At 43.0% G+C, this 16,111-nt stretch overlaps 1 protein-coding gene across 1 annotated transcript in view; it reads right to left on the bottom strand.

Annotated features, from left to right (window-relative positions):
- Positions 1–3,479, bottom strand: part of LOC6587972 (mushroom body large-type Kenyon cell-specific protein 1) — a 61,905-nt gene extending 58,426 nt beyond the window's left edge. The window contains exon 1 of the mRNA XM_026994851.1: positions 3,446–3,479. The gene's annotated coding sequence lies outside the window, so the exon portion shown is untranslated. The remainder of the gene's footprint in view (positions 1–3,445) is intronic.
- Between the last annotated feature and the right edge of the window lie 12,632 nt (positions 3,480–16,111).

Here is a 16,111-nt window from a genome sequence, read left to right as displayed (position 1 = left end):
AATTTTTGTTTTTTTTACTAAAAAATAAGATTCTGTAAAACATTTAATATTTTGTCCAACCATTCATTCCAGTCCCCAATAAAAAGACTCTTAAAGAGAATATTCTTCGAAAATCCTCTGCTGCGTCGTCACGCGTCATGCGGCAGCGCCCCTTGGTCGGCATCGGCTTTTACTTATATTTCTGTAAGAGACATTTTTTCACATCTTAGTGACAAAAAGCTGAACATTTTCGGCTCAAAGCTCAGCAAAACACCGAATATTGTAGTTTCATCGAAAAATATTGAGAGAAGCCCCCCGTGCCCCGTGTTTGCGTTCAGCAAATGGCAGATCAAATAATCGTAAAAATAAATTTAACGACAAAATACGTAATAAAAGAATAAGGCAAACAAAAAATACAAAAAAAAACGAAAAACTTAAATGCAATTATAAATATAAATTGTGAAAATATTTGTCGCGCTTTTTGTGTTGTCTTCTATTATTTTTTGTAGTTGTTGTTGTTTTGTTTTTTGTGAGAACAGTTGGATTGATATTTGCCAATGCTGTTGGTGTTGTTGTGGTTTTTCTCTGTATTTGAGTGGTTTTTTGTGTGTGGAATTTCGTTTCGTTTGGCTGTGGAAAAGGTGATAAGCTCAAGGACAATATGGCAGCTTTTGGCATTGCACAGCACTGCACAGCACTCGCCTAAAAATTGTTTGCTCAATTGTGTTGATGCATATGGAAAATATCGATTTTGTTTTTGGAGAGGGCGGGGGAGAACGTGGGGGTGGTGCGGGAATTTTCCTGCTAGCCTTTACTAAATCTTGATTCTTAGCCCCAACAAATCCGCATTTGAAGCCCTCCCCGCCACACCTGTTGCACCTCTTGGTATTTGTGGGTGTTATGCAAATCGGTGGGGATATTCTCCTACGTCTAGCTGCAGTGACATGGCCAAAGTTAAATTAAAACCATTTTTTTTTTGCCCCCCCTCCGCTTTGGCTCCACACAATCCCAGTGGCAGACACGCCTTCTATGTGGCAGCGCCCAATCCCAAGCTCAAAAAACAACAACTGCCTGTTGCACTTGCTTATGTACTTGAGGGGCACTTTCCAGTGCACTTCCAGGGGCCGTCTCACCCTCCACCACCCACCACCCACCAAACTATATAATGGCGAAAGAGAGAATGAAGAGGCAAGAGAGAGAGAGAGAGAGAAAAAAAAACGGTGGGTAAGAAGTAAAATACGAAAAAAATGTTGGGGTGGGGGGTGTGGGGGGGAGGGCTAGAGCCTCCCGAGCAACAGTTTATTTAGTTTTTGTTGGAGCGGTTTTTTTCCATGGTGGCAGAAATTCGCTTTGGAATATTTTAAGCACTCAAAGGATTAACTAAAATGGGTTTTAATTTTTGTAAAATATACAAATAAATATATATTCCATTTCCGGAATCATTTTTCATCGAAGTCTCTGAAAATCGATTGGAATTCAGTGATTGTCGGCTTCGCGGAATTTCATGCTTCAAATTCGCCACTGAATGAATCAGTCGGAAAGCAAGTCTGGGTGCAACCCTTGCCCCTTGCCCCCTGCCCCTTGAGTGTGTGTGTGACTCAGCGACTACTGCCCGACTTCTCGGTGGTGGCAACTTGTTGCTGTTGCTGTTGCTGTTGCAACATCTAATCCAAGCCAATCCGCAAGCGAACAATGGCAAATGCAAATGCATGTGGCAAATGCAACAACAGTCGCTTCCTTTTGTCTGACGGAGCGGCGGCATATGTATATGCAACACAGACGCGACGCTGTTGCAACGGCCGCTGCCTTGTGTTGATGGTCAAGGTCATGAACCTGTTCCAATAACTCGTTTCTTACGTGCCACAAGCGCGCAACACACACACACACACACAGACAGCGAGAGAGAGAGGGAGAGGCAGGGAGACACAGACTGGTAGCCAGATGATTGTATGTTGCATGCTGCATGCTGTCTCTCTAATGCTAATCCTGCCAGCTTTTCATGCCACCTCCGATGGGGGGTGGGGCGGGGGGGCCTGGCATGGGGCAACAACAGCATGACTAATGGGCCTCAGAAGCCGGCTGCCTAGTGCCTGCTGCCTGGCATCTCTCTCGAGCTCTTTGCACAAATCAATTTGAGAACATGAAATTAAATTGCAATCCATCTGACGCAAGGATGTACTGCCTGCCACAAATTAAAGCTGGGAACACCAATGCGGAAGCAGAGCTCTCAAGGACGACGCGTGCGACACAAATGAAAAGAAAATTGCACGACAATGCGTGGGTGTTAGACAGTCTGCCCCCCCAAGTTCCTCTCTCCCACTCTCTGCCACTCTGCCCCAGAGTGTGATTCATTTTCTTATTTTTCCCGCCGGATTGCTGTCTCCATAAATCTGCCGCAAATGAATTATTCGAAATCAAATGCATTTTGTGCACAAAGCAAAACAAAAGCCACAGAAAAAACGTTTTCCGTCTGTCAAATGGAAATTAGAAGCGCATTAATTAGACATTTTTATTGTTATTCACTTGCATTTTGCTGATTTTTACTTTCCATTCAAATTATATTTACGCATTAATTGCTTATAAAGATTTCCGGGAATTTTTCGCCTCCAAAAGCTGGACAAAAAAGCTGCCATTCGAAGCGAAGCGATGTGGCAAATATGATTGGGGCGGACTCTAGTCATACGTGGCACTTGTGGGGCTTCAGCAGGCATTTTTTGTGGCTTTTCCTCGGTTTGGGATACCACTTTTTGGGGTACTTTCGATTGGGTTAGAAAAACTAATGATTACTCTCAAAAGATCTGAAAAAGTCATACAATAAGCGTAGGTTCTCCGCCCTAAAGTGGGATAATTTATACAGCTGATGAGTAACTCAAAATATAGCATCCCCAGATAATTTCGAATTATAAGAAACTGCTACGAAATCATCTCCATGAACATGATGATTCATTGGAAGCAAACAGAACCTATCCCAAAACAGTTTGTGAGCACGTGAATAGAGACCTTAAATCAGACTTTTATCTGTGTTAAAGTCCAAAAGCATCAGCCAGATGTACATTATCTAACAGCTACTTACAAGATACAAGTAGCTAGCACCATTTCTTATCACAAGTACAGCCCTAACCCAGAAAATTTCTAGGGGTGGGTTGTAAATGACTAAAGCTTCGGCAGATCTGGAGAGAGGAAAGAGAGAGATAGATCATATGGACCATATACTGTCATAAAACCATAAAAAAATATATTAGGTTAACCCGAACGGCCCTCAGAGGGCAATATGGCCATTTTTTATGCGAAAAAAAAATATAAAATTAATAAAAAAAAATTCTATAAAATTAAACTTCTCCTAGAATATTCCTGACCTGCCTTTTATGAGTGACCCACAAAGTGCAAGCCCATGAAAATTGATTTTCTGATTTTTAATCATAAAAAATTAAATTAAAAATAAATATGACTGTTGGGCTGTACTTACTTTTTTTACTGCAGTCCCCCCAATGTTTATATATTTGAATTTTTTTTTATTCTTTAGTTTTTATAATTAATTTTTTAGCTTAAGTTCTGTTTTTTTTTAGTTTTTTAATATTTTCTTCTTATTTTTTATATTTAGTTTTGTTTTTTGTTGTAAAAATTGGTTTTTTTATGTTTCACAGCACTTTTTGTTTGATATTTTCAGCAAAATTTAAGGCAGAGATTTAAGAAGTTGGTTGACCTTTAATTTTTTATTTTTTATAATATTTATTTTAACGTTTATTGCTACAATTAAGCGCTATAAAATAAACAAAAAAGTGTTTAAAAAATAGTTTTCACTCTTCTTGCTATTTCTCTTTATTCTTCCTATGCGAATTGTTGTTATTCGTATTCTTTATGGAAGGGGAAAGGGAAGGGGAAGCACATGTACAGTGAATGCATGTTTGTGTGCACGTTACATGCGTGTCTGTGGCAATGTGTGTGCGGAAGAAGAAGAAGAGCAGCGCAACAACAAAAACAACAGTAAGAAGAACAAGAACAACAGTAAGAAAAGCTAGAAAACATCTCAGTAAACGCTGACGCCGACTGCGCTGCTCCAGGCTGCACTGCACTGCACTGCTCTCAGCCAGCCACTCTGCCTCCCTCTGCCCGCTTACAACAACAGCAAGCAAGCAAGCTGGCAAGCAGCAAACAGCAAGGCAGCACAAGAACAACGAACCGAAGGCAGAAGCGAGACGCGAGTGGAGCGTACCGAAGCGAACCGTTCGAAACGAGCGACAATAAAGCAAGCGGACTGACTGCCTGCCCGACGACATCCAGCTGAGCTGCTCGCGGAGTGCAGTGCCAGGCAGGAGCGCGGAGCAGCAGACCAGCAGAGCAGCAGAGCATTTGGTGCCGCTCGACGCTGCTGCACTTCAGAATGAGAATGAGTGCAGCAGCAGCGCCCCTCTCACACACACACACACACACTAGGATAGGGCTTTTTTTTTGCACTGCTCAAAAAATGCATTGAGTGAGTGAGTGGCTAAGAGAATGAGAGCGAATGAGATTCAGCCCAAGCCGGCTGACTGTCCCCGTGCATGGGTATTGGTGCGCTTCATTCATGGCAGCCGGCAAAAAAACGTTAAAAGCGAAATTGGTTAACATAGAAAAAAAGTGAGAGAGAGAGAGCAAAGCAACGCAAAGCACAAAAAAAAAAAGAAAATGGTGGACAAGAAGCGTTGGCCTGACTCTCCTCCTGGCTGGCTTGAGTGAGAGAGCCGAGCGGATTGAGTGATTCTTCGCGGCGGGGAAGGCCAGTAGAACAGTGTAGTTTTTTAATGGCTCACGCACACACACACACACACAGACACACAGTCACTGGGAGAGCGAAGAACTGCAGCAAGCTTATCTCTGCTCTTGCTCTCAGCCGACTGCGTTCCTCTCTTTTAAGAATCACTCGGCTCTCGCACTATTTTATTACATATTCTTTTTCGTAGAGTGCAGTTTTGTTCTCGAATTTGTACAACTTTTTGCGGGTTTTTTTTGTTGTTGTTGTTGTTGTTTTTTGTGAATTTCGACGCAAACAAGTCCGCAACCGAAACCGAGACGACAGCGCTTTGTTCCAGCACTGGAGACGCTCACTCGCACTCACCGCTCGAAATGCAACTGGCGGCGGGCCGGGCAGGCCCGGGCCCCGAACCGACCGAGCCGATCCGAGCCGGACCAGGGCCAGGGAGAGACCCACACCAGAGACCCAGAGACCAGGCCCCACCGGACGGGGGCGATGCAACGGGCTACCGTTGCACATGCACTTTTGTTGTTGCTTTCGATTTCGGTGCAGTTTTTGTTTATTTTTTTTTTTTTTTTGCGAGAGTGCGAGAGAGCGAACCGAAATTATAATAATTCGAACGACTTGCTTGGGGAAAGAACAGATTGAGAGATTGACTGAGGTATGGACTGAGGAAGTCGAGGAGGAAGTCCACAAAAGTCTAGAATATTGGAGGCAGAGTTAGAACCTTAAGCCTAGACTGACTTACGGGAGGATTGGGATATATAAGGTATAAAATTTATGATCTGAAAGGTATAGAATTGAGGCACTGGAACGTTGAAGGAGGAACTGAATAATTGAGTGTCTTTGAGCCATATCCGACCCATAGCATTGACAAAGAGCATGATCGACAGATGGTTTAATAACCAACCTGAGTTCTTATAGTCTCTGAAGATTGAGGGGTCTGCATGGGTATGGGGGCTCCTCGCTGGCTGGTCGCTTTAGGGGAACGGAGGAACAGCCGAGTGACACCTCAGACTGCAATTCGACTCGACTCGAGTCTCGGCCAGCGCTGCAGCGACTCAATTGCATGTCATTGTAGACAAAAATATTTGTATTTTTTTTTTTTTGTAGTATTATTATTATTATTTTCGTTCTTTTTTTCGGCTTGGGAGACGTAGGAGACGGAGAGCGGAACACCTCTGGGCCTGGCCCCCTGGTCTCTCTCTCTCTCTCTCTCTCTGCCAGAATTTTGAGTCGTGACTGGTTTCAAGGTCTCTCAATTAATGCGAAAATTTTCGTTGTAATTTTTTGTGTTGCGTTTTATTTTTACCGAGTGGCTGTTGCATTTGTGCATGATTGTAAATTAAAGAAACAAAATTCGTGTACAATAAAAATAGTAATTGTTTAGTTAGTTTTTTCGTTTTGTTTTCGTTTGCCGAATAGCCATTTGAATGCTTTTCTAATAAGCGAAAAATATTTGTGCATTTAATTGCATTCACAACCTGACCTTGGCCAGAAGCGGCGGAGATCTGATATTTCCAGAAGGTGGGCCTTGGCTGGCAAAATTATATTTGATATTTTGCTACAAAAAAAAAAGAGGAAAACCATTCCAAAGTGGAGGCCACAGCATGCAGCACTGATTTGAGTAGATTGCAGCCCAAAAAAAAAGTATAAAAAACAACCCCTTAAGAGCGAAATCCATAAAACAAAAAACACCTTTACAAACTGTCTCTTCCTGCTCATCCCAAGGAGGACTTGCTTGATGATCCTTCAGGTCTCGGTACCCACCCTGCCCACATCCGTCTCAACCGAAGGAGCACTTAGAGTGTCCCGAAAAAAAAAAAGCAGAGCCAGAGCAGGAACAGGACTTCAAAACATAATGTCACCATCCCAGGAACACGTATAATTGCTGTATTTACAAAAGATAAAATCGGCGACAACATGCACACGGCTACCAAATGTTTTATTTTCTTCACATCGAAAGGCTGCCTTTTGATACACTTTCGGAGGCCCTCCAGGAGGAAGCAAGAAAAAGGAATATACAACCATCTAGTCATAATCGTAGTACCATTTAAAAGGGTATAAACCCGAAACGGGAATGACGATGACGACAAGCAATTAAAATTAAAACCACGTAAGCAAATGCGACAAAAACCCCCGAAAAAACGATGAAAAGGGGCACAAATGGAGAGCGAGACAGAGACGGGAGCGGGGGGAGGGGGGGAAACAGAGGTACAAAAAATCCACCCTATATTGCAATTGCATTCTGTAACCCCCCCTCACCCCACCATTCCCTTCACACACACAAAAGATGCACGAACCCAAACGTGCAATTTGTGTTGAATGCATTTCGAAAAAAAAAACGCACACAAAAATCGGAAAAAAGTTCCCCAAAATGGAGAGAAAAAAAAGTGGTATGCAATTTTTGCATAATGAAAAATGCAGCAGGCAATACACACACACACAGATGGGGTACGGTACGGTACGTACTCGTATAATGAAACGCATGGCATGCATGAGCATTGAAAGCCGAGTCGAGTCGAGTCGAGTCGAGCTGCAATCCAGACCCAAAAATATATTCTAAAATTAAAATGCAACGGGCTGACGCAATGCAAACAGCCCAAAGGGGTGCAAACACTCACACAGATACGAGCACACACACACACACACACACGAGCGCAGCATTGCCCTTGCAGCGCACAAAGAATGCATTTTTGTGCATCTTGAAGATACAGCAAAAAAGGAAGAAAGGGATTGACTGGCCTCCGGCAGGCAGGCTAAAAGGGTATGGGAATACACTCAGGGAAGTCTTTCCCGTCCCTGCCGGCACACCCATAGAATTCAATGCAAAAATGCAGCTTTGATTAATGAACGAACGAACACTTTTCAAAATGAATTTTTGCAACAAAATTATGCATTTCCTATCTGGAAACTGGTAAAGAACGGTTGCCCTTAACGCAGCCAAGAGATACTCTTTTGCTGGAAAGCAAGGAGAGGATTCCCAGGTTCTGATCTCTCACTTCCTCTTACCTGTGCCACAAACTTCTATCCCAATTCATGATACCCCTTGATAAGGGCATTGGAAATTGTCAACTCTGGAGTAGCGTCCCGTCCCGAGGCTGATTGGGCCAAATGAGAAGCTCCCAAGAGCCGCGCAGGAAGCCAATTGCATCCGCTCCTGGCTCGGACCTCGGACCCCGGCCCCAGCCCCAGTCCCGACTGCGTTTGGCAACTGGCGGAACTTCCGTTCGAGCGGAAGTTGCAGCTGAAATGAGCTTGGGAATGAGTTTGTTCTGACGGTGGAAAAACAATCACCTCCAGTGGAGTGGCTCCGCCTGGCCATTCATAAATAATGAGGCGAAATTAAACTTGCAATTAGATGAAAATCCAGATAAATCAGTTATAATTGCCATATGCTTAGGAGAAATTAGAACTAAGTGCCAGAGACATTAGGCCAGAGACAGTCCCAAGCGGAACATGTGGACGACTTCTTGCCCCTCGTGGGGTTCCGCCTGGAGGCTGCCACTCAAGCACTGCGCCTGGGATCAAGACTGAGTTCAATATCATTCGGAGTGCTTAAACTTGAAGAACCTTCGACGGCAGGTCGGAAATTACGCAGAATAATCACAGAAAAACGTCATAAAAATCAATGTTGAGGCAATGAATCAATTTTATATTTGTATTTTATTGTAACAAGTACGTGTTAAAAGGAAATACGGCAATGCACACTGAGAAAAGCCAGGAATTCATTTCGAAAATATCTGATAAGAATATTTTCCTTATAATTGTCTACAAAAGCATTTAAGCATTTGTTTACACTGAGATAAAAACACTAAGAAAGAAAAACTATAAAAAAAAAAAAATAAAAATAAAAAAAATTAAATTGAAAAGAGCCTCTTTTAAAGAGTTCATTTTGATGATACAAAAATCTTTTTAATAACTTAATTAATTTAAAACTATATATTAGGTTTTTAAATACAAATAAATGCCATAATAAAAAATAAATAACAAAAAAAATAATAATTAAATTTAAAATAATTAATTTTGATGATAAAAAATCTTTTTAATACGGGATACTAAATAAAAATATTAAATATATATAATTTAAATATAAAACACTTTAAAATAAATATATAATATTATATTTGTAAGAAATATATTTAATTTAAATATGAAAAACATTTAGTTCAAAAATGTCCACTCTCGTGACGAATAAATAATTAAATCTTAGTGAAATTATTCTCAGCCCCGATCGTTTTTCTCTGAGTGTACCACACCCCATCAGCCTTCGCCCTTCCCCTGCCAGCGCCTCCTATATATGTAATTTGTTTGTTCTTTTTCATCATTTAATTTTAGCAGCAGCTCATAAAAATGGTTTAAGTCTTGCACAAAGAAAAAAAAAACGCCCGCCGAGGGGCAAAGATTAAAACTGAAAATAAATTAATTTCCTTTTTTTTGTTGAAATTACTGATAGAGCTTTTCCACATTTCAATTATATGTTGAAAAGTATTAATTATGTTTAAGTTTTTAAGCTGTCATTACCATTACAGTGGCCCTGCTGCCACTGCCTCTGCCCCGTGCGGCATTCAGAGAGAATCCCAAAATAAATAAACCAAAAACGAAATGAAATCAGCAAATAAGCAATGAGATGCATGCCCCAAAGATGGACTGTGCGGAGCAGAGAGCCAGAGCCAGAGCAAGCCAATGACCAAGTATCAACAACGACACCAACACCAACAACAACAACAACAAAAACAATAATCGAAAAGCTCACAGAGATTGCTGCTGCCTCTGTCTGGGGCCAAGGAACTCGGGAGCAATACAAAATTGCTTGGCCTTGGTCAGGGCACAATGTCTACATATAAATATTTTAAATGTTTCTTTTCATTTCCCCTTGCTTTTCTTTTCTTTCATTTTCGATTTTAACAGTTTTGTTGCTGTTGTTGCTGCTGCTTCATTGTGTGGCTGCCGGATTCGCTTTCATTGCGCTGTGTCAAGACAGTGAAGTGCCACCCGTTGCAGATTAAGTGCGACGATAAGATAGTAAGGACAGAGCCCACACAGAGAGCCTGATGCTGATAAGGCCCAGAGGCAGAGTCGCCATTTGGCATACGAATTATAAAATTATTAAGCGATATTGCGCTCCTATGCCTGTCTATCTCTATCTTTCCCTTTCCCTCTATTCAACTCTATTTCCGTCTCTCATTTTCTCTCTGCTATGTATGTAGGTCACTGTAGGCCACTCGTCCAGAAGGACGTGCTAATGTTGTCACGCAGAAACATACATAAAATTAGATTTGCATTTGCCACAAGCACACAAAGAGAGAGAGAGAGAGAGGGGGCACAGGCACACACGCACAAATTGGCATTTAACCAATGTCAATGTCAACGAGCAACAAATGCCTTTCTAATGGAGGCCGCAGCATCCACGCGGAAACCATTTTCAGCATTTGGGCCGATTCGTGGCAGGCAGGCAGGCAGGCAGGCCGTGTGGCACATTGTGTAAGGTCAAATCTCTAAATTTTATTTGGCTTCCTGCCAAACGCCAGAGTGCCAGAGCGCCTGCAGGCCCCAAAACAAACCACACACTCATGGCTGCACACAGTTATTGTAGACACGTGTTCACACTCAATTTGTAGTTGTTATTGTTGTGGCTGTTGCCACTGGCAGTGTTGTTGCATGTGTGTTTGTGTGCGGCTGGGATTCTGCCTGCCAGCTTTTAGATATTTAGTCATAGATACGAGTATCAATGAACGCCGAAAGCGAAAGTGTTTTTGGCGCTGGCATATGCAAAATAATTCAAATATATCTAATATTACGCATACGCCATGTGGGCCTCCCTGTGGCTGCTTGTGTGTGTGTGTGTGTCTGAATGGGCTTTAAAATTGGCCTGTGATGAGAATTTAAATGTTTGAATTTTGGTTCTATTAAAGCGTTTAGGGGAATCGCTGTTTTTATTGGGCTACAGAATCAACCCCAATAAATACTGAAAACTGTCTTCAACCCCATTGTTAAGCCATTGTCAAAAAATAAATACAATAAGTACAAACAACAATACAAAAAAATCCACGCATATGAGCAAATACCAGCAATTTCGTGCAACAATTACTGCTCCGCTTTCAACACAGAAACCACCCACTGCCACACGTAGCCCAGTTCTAAGCTGAACTCAATTTGGTCTTTGCCCTGTCAATCGAAACATTTGACCAGATCTACTAAGGGTCGGGGAGAGGGGAGCACAGTGAAAGTTCTAGAAACAGCAGAGTTTTCACCCATTCGAAGCTCTACTGGGGAGTATATCGAAAAGGGAGTATAGATTGTGGGGATGGGTTCTGCATGTCACACACAAAACGTGCAGAAGAATAAAGTTCAAAAACCTCATTACTCACAAAATGTGGGGATTGTGATTGTGATTGCTATGCGAATCAGTGCAAAGAGGAGGAAGGCAAAAGCTAAAATTTTTGTGGTTTGTGATTCGCTCTACCTCTCTCTCTTTTGATACGTTCCTACTATTATGAGTATTTCTTTATCGCGACACATGATTCACAAATGTGAAATGGCGTCCATGACCAACACAACACAGACAACGATCCAGCAGCAGCGGACAACGGTCACTGTCAGAGCGCACTCCACCTCCTCCTAAGCCTCTGCTGCTCAACCGCTTACTCCTCTTTCATACGCCAACCACCAAGCGATTTGTACGAGTATTACATACCCTTGAAAAGGGTATTATGATAGCAGAGACGGCGGCACCCTATAACAGGTTGGGGGGGCATGTTTGGGCTACCTTTAAGGGTCTGTTCGCTGGTGTTTATACACTTTTTCACAGAGCCTTTTGGGATGACTTTATCATATAGCCCCCCCTCTGAAAAACCCTTTCAAAAAGCATATCTTTCCACACCAAAAATACTCCAAAATTCCCTTTCTCTAGGGAAATAGGGTATCTTCAGCTGCGATTTGGTGGCCAGTCCTTCTCCGATATTATTATTTTGAATACGCTTTTTTGTTGCTCCCATTGTTGTTTTTGTTGCTTTTGCCTCTGCCTTTGCTTGGCTTTTTTTGTGTATTTTGTTTTGTATGTTTTTCGTCACACTTGGCAGCAGCGACAACAGCGACGACAGCAGCAGCAGCAACAGCAGCAGCAGCAGCGTATTTGCACAGCGCTGACGTCGACTGCGACGGCGATGGCTGCCCGCCCCTCCTTGTCCAGTTAGTCGGTCGTCCCGTCCCGTCCCTAACCTACGACAACCGAATTCGCACTGGGCCAGGTTCAATGAACTTTTTGGCTGCCACTGCCGCTGCCGCTGCCGCTTCTGGTGCTTTTGTCGCTGTCGTCGCTGTCGTCGCCGTCGCCGTCGCCGCCGCTGCATAAAGCGTGCATTGAGGGCGCTGGCTGGCTAAACTGACGGAATGACTGACTGTCATGCGTGCATGTTGTTTGCTCAGTGTCTCTCTCTCTCTCTCTCTTCTCGTCACTGTCTGTGTGTGCGTGCATGAATGGAGCTTCTTTCTTTTAATTTTGTCAAGTTCGTTTTGAATTTCAATTTTGAGTCATGCATACAAGACGTAGGGCGACAGTACAGTGAATGGTCTCTGGAACTATTCACATATTCGTTTATTATAAGAGAACTGGGAGCATATCCATTCCGTCTAAGAATCACGGTCATGGGAACAGTTTTATCCCCATCTAGGGACTTTGAACTGCCTTGCAACAGCTGTCTTCTGGTCTTCCCTACTGCTTCATAAATTCAACTGCAAAAACAGTTTAAAAAAGAAATTAACCACAAAAACCCAAGCCCTAGACGTTCGCTCGTTGCTGCGAAAAATCTACTAGAAATCGGAAACTTTTCAGAAAATCAAATTACACAAATACACAGACAGACACAGACATACACAGGGGCACAGCAGCAGCAGGGACAGAAAAAAGAGAGCCCAGAGAGCAGATGATAAAGCCAGTGATGAAATGCCCTAACTATTCCATTAAGACCTTTACTATAGTCCCTTAAATAGGGACTAAGAATCAGCTTAAACAAAATTTGTATCTGTTCTAGGTATCTATAGGTACTCCTCTTACACCTCTTTAATCAAACCCTATAGCCCAGCAGAGGTGCCCGCCCAATGCCTAGTAAAATCGAAAGGGTAGACGATATGTAACCAGGTTGCCTGGATAGAGATGCCGAGATGCCGACATGGCCCTGTTTGACGATAATGATTCTGTTAAAAATAATCAGTTTATGATAGGTAAGAAGACGGAGACCAGGGAGGCTGGCAATGGAATGGAAGTCAAGTCTCTTCCTCTCTATCTCTCTCTGTGCTTCGGTTGGTTGCATTGCTTTTGCTCGGTTTGGATTGGTTTTAAGTTCGGTTCGGTTTGGTCTGGCTAAATCAGTCAATCAAATTGTTGGCCACATTTCTGCATCTGCATCTGCATTGGCATTGGCATCGACAGCGGCATCGACATCGGCACCTTCTCTCCCGCTCATGTCACATTCCCAAGTCTAGGATTGTATCGGGTTTGGTTTTTGTGTGTAATACAAGTACAGTGGTCGCCCAGAAGGAAGAACTTTCAAGTATTACAACTCAGAACTCAGTTTCACGGTGTTTGTGGCGCAACAAACTAATGAACCCAAAAGGATAACGAAAATGTGCGTATGAGCATGTCGCAATTGCGTGAATCTCAACCAAAAAATTATTGAAAAATCACAAAAAATCATAGATTCTGCAATGACATCCTCAGCTGGATCCCAGGCTTTCTCTCTGCTGGGATAGCCGAAAAATTCCCTTTGCCAGTTCCATGCCAACGTATTGTTCCTGTTCTGTAAGGAAATCCTCGAATTGTGGATTGGTGGTCTGAAAAATAAAGAAGAGTACGAAATAAACATGAATTACTATAACCTCAGCATCTGTTCGCTTATGTATCTGTAGCTGTATCTGTATCTATCTGTCTGTCTGTCATTTCATATGCTCGTTCTGTGCATTTGGCTGTGATTAATTACATTGGCTGCTGTACTCGTATCCAGTACTCGTCGACTGCGAGGGTATGTAATATTCATTCCTAGAAAGTGTTTCCAATGCCACAATTAAGAATATCTCTCTATCTATCCGATTAATGGGCATCTTTTAGTCGGTATATATCGACCGTCAGCGACTCCAAGGAAGCCTTAGAAATGTCAGGGCCAATGGCAATGGCATGGCCCAATGCAAATTTATGACAACGGCAATGCTGCGCCAAAGATTTATCAACTGCCACAAAAGTGCAGCAGGCGCGGGGGGGTGGAGAGGGGGAGGCGGTGCAACAGCAACCAGTTAATGCAACGCCGAGCCGGCAACAAATAAAATCGAAAGCCGCCGAGCGTCCCGAAAAAAAAAACCGGTTACTGTCCAAAGTTCTAAAAATGAAACTGGTTGCAACAACAGCGATCGTACTAGACCAAAAAATATATATATTTTCGTTGTTGTTTTTTTGTATACTCCTTTTTACAGTGTCTGCCAAAATTGCAAGCGGGCATAAATTAACCGCATGGGGTCCACAAACACACACACACACACACACACACACACGGACAGACGCTGGCAGAACGAGACGACGGAGCACAGCACACCCGAAAACCACTTAAAGTCCACAATGATGACGTTGATGTCGGGTCCCTGGCAGCAGCCACGCCACTCACCACCTCGCGCCTCCCCCCACACCCCGCGCAACATCAACCAACGCCAGAGTTGAGTTTTCAAGTGCAGTGGTCTATCACCATCTCCCTCTCACAGCCAAACACACACACTGGCTGCTTTGATGACGCAAAAATACGAACACAAAAAATTAAACAACCGGCAATGGACGACCACGACCTCACCCAAAAACCGGGCAGCAACAAAAAGAACACTAAGGGAGAGGCAGAACGGCAGAGGATGATCAGCGGTGAAGGCAGGGCAGCAGCAGTCAGCAAGCTGAACGCATAAGGAAGAGGAGGGCTCCACCCCAAAGCCAAAAAATGCGCAATTTGACTGTACGAAAAAAAAAAAGTAAATGAAGAACAGCAATAAAAGCAACAAGAGCGAACAACAACAACAAAACAGCCAACGAAAACGCAGCAGAAAGAGCAGCCCAAAAATAAATATCCCATCGCGAGGAGTCCCGCACAAAGTGCAAAGTCGAAGCAGAGCATACACTAATATTTTGCGCAGGGGGAGGGCTTACGGATATCGTCAGAACAGTGGCAAAATATACTCATTCATATGGTGTATACATATGTACATGTATATGTATGTATGGTTACTGTTCACTTCAAACACATAGTATATATACTCTTTTTTGCGGAAAGTGTATTTAAATACGAAATACGAAAGAAAAGCAACAAAAACAACAACGAAGGAAATATTTCGTTTGCGGCTCATACGAAAAATTTTACTGGGCTGGCGGTTTGTCGGTTACTGACCGTCCTCAAGGTTTTTCGTATTTTGCCCTTTATTTTTGTTGCGTCGACGGCAGCAGCAGCAGCGGCAGCGGCAGCAACGTCTACTGCGAAGCTGGGGAAGGCAGCGTCAACGATCGCAGCACTCAATTCCCTTCATTTAGAGCGCATTTTTTTGTGGCTGCTGCTGCTGCCGTTCGTTGTTGCATTTTTGAACGTTTTACGTAGCGCAAATTACAGCAAACACGCCATCATCATCATCATCATCATCATCGTTGTCGGACTCGGGACTCGGAGTTACAGCAGCAACAACAACAACAACGGGAGCTACAACATAATCAAGATGGCAGCCACTTGCAGTAGCAGCAGCAAAAAAATTGACGAATATGCGATGCAGCAGCAGCGGCGGCAGCGACAGCAGCAGCAAGAACAATTTCGAACCCGAATTCAATGCAAAACAAGCGAAGCAATGCAGAAAGAGCACCACAAAAAAGCGTCGACTTTGACATAAAATATGAGATCGGCCAAGCCAGCGAGGGAGAGAGAAGGCAAGCGAGAAAGAGTGAGCGTATAAAAGCTTTGTAGGCACTGGTGGAGGATTAGCGCTGAAGTTACACGAGGTTTTCACCGATGGCTTTTAAGACAAGATATCATTGACTCCAAACGGATCAAAAAAGTGAAAAATGTCTATTCCCACATACAGTGCCGCTCAACTGAATAGGTTCAACAATTTTTAAAAGTCCAGTTACCAATTTAAATGAAATACATTTTTTTGTATGGATTGTTTCATTGTTAATATAGAAAAAAGTTTGAAGACACTTTTTTAAAGGCTATTTATTAATGTTTTCAAATGAATCGGTGGAAAAGCTATCGTGTAAGAGCAGAGCCTTAGGCCCTTCTTCGCTGTCTATCTTGTGTACCACGGTTCTCTCTCTTCTCCTAGGCCGGACCACTGAAGCATAGGTTTTAATTTATGTAGCACGCACATTTTGTGTTGCTTGGGCATTTT

Source organism: Drosophila persimilis, unplaced genomic scaffold (assembly GCF_003286085.1).
Source record: "Drosophila persimilis strain 14011-0111.01,24,50 unplaced genomic scaffold, DperRS2 tig00000000-arrow-pilon, whole genome shotgun sequence".
Taxonomy (NCBI): Eukaryota; Metazoa; Arthropoda; class Insecta; order Diptera; family Drosophilidae; genus Drosophila; species Drosophila persimilis.
The sequence above is the reverse complement of the archived record's forward strand: the minus strand, read 5'-3'. Positions and strand labels throughout refer to the sequence as shown.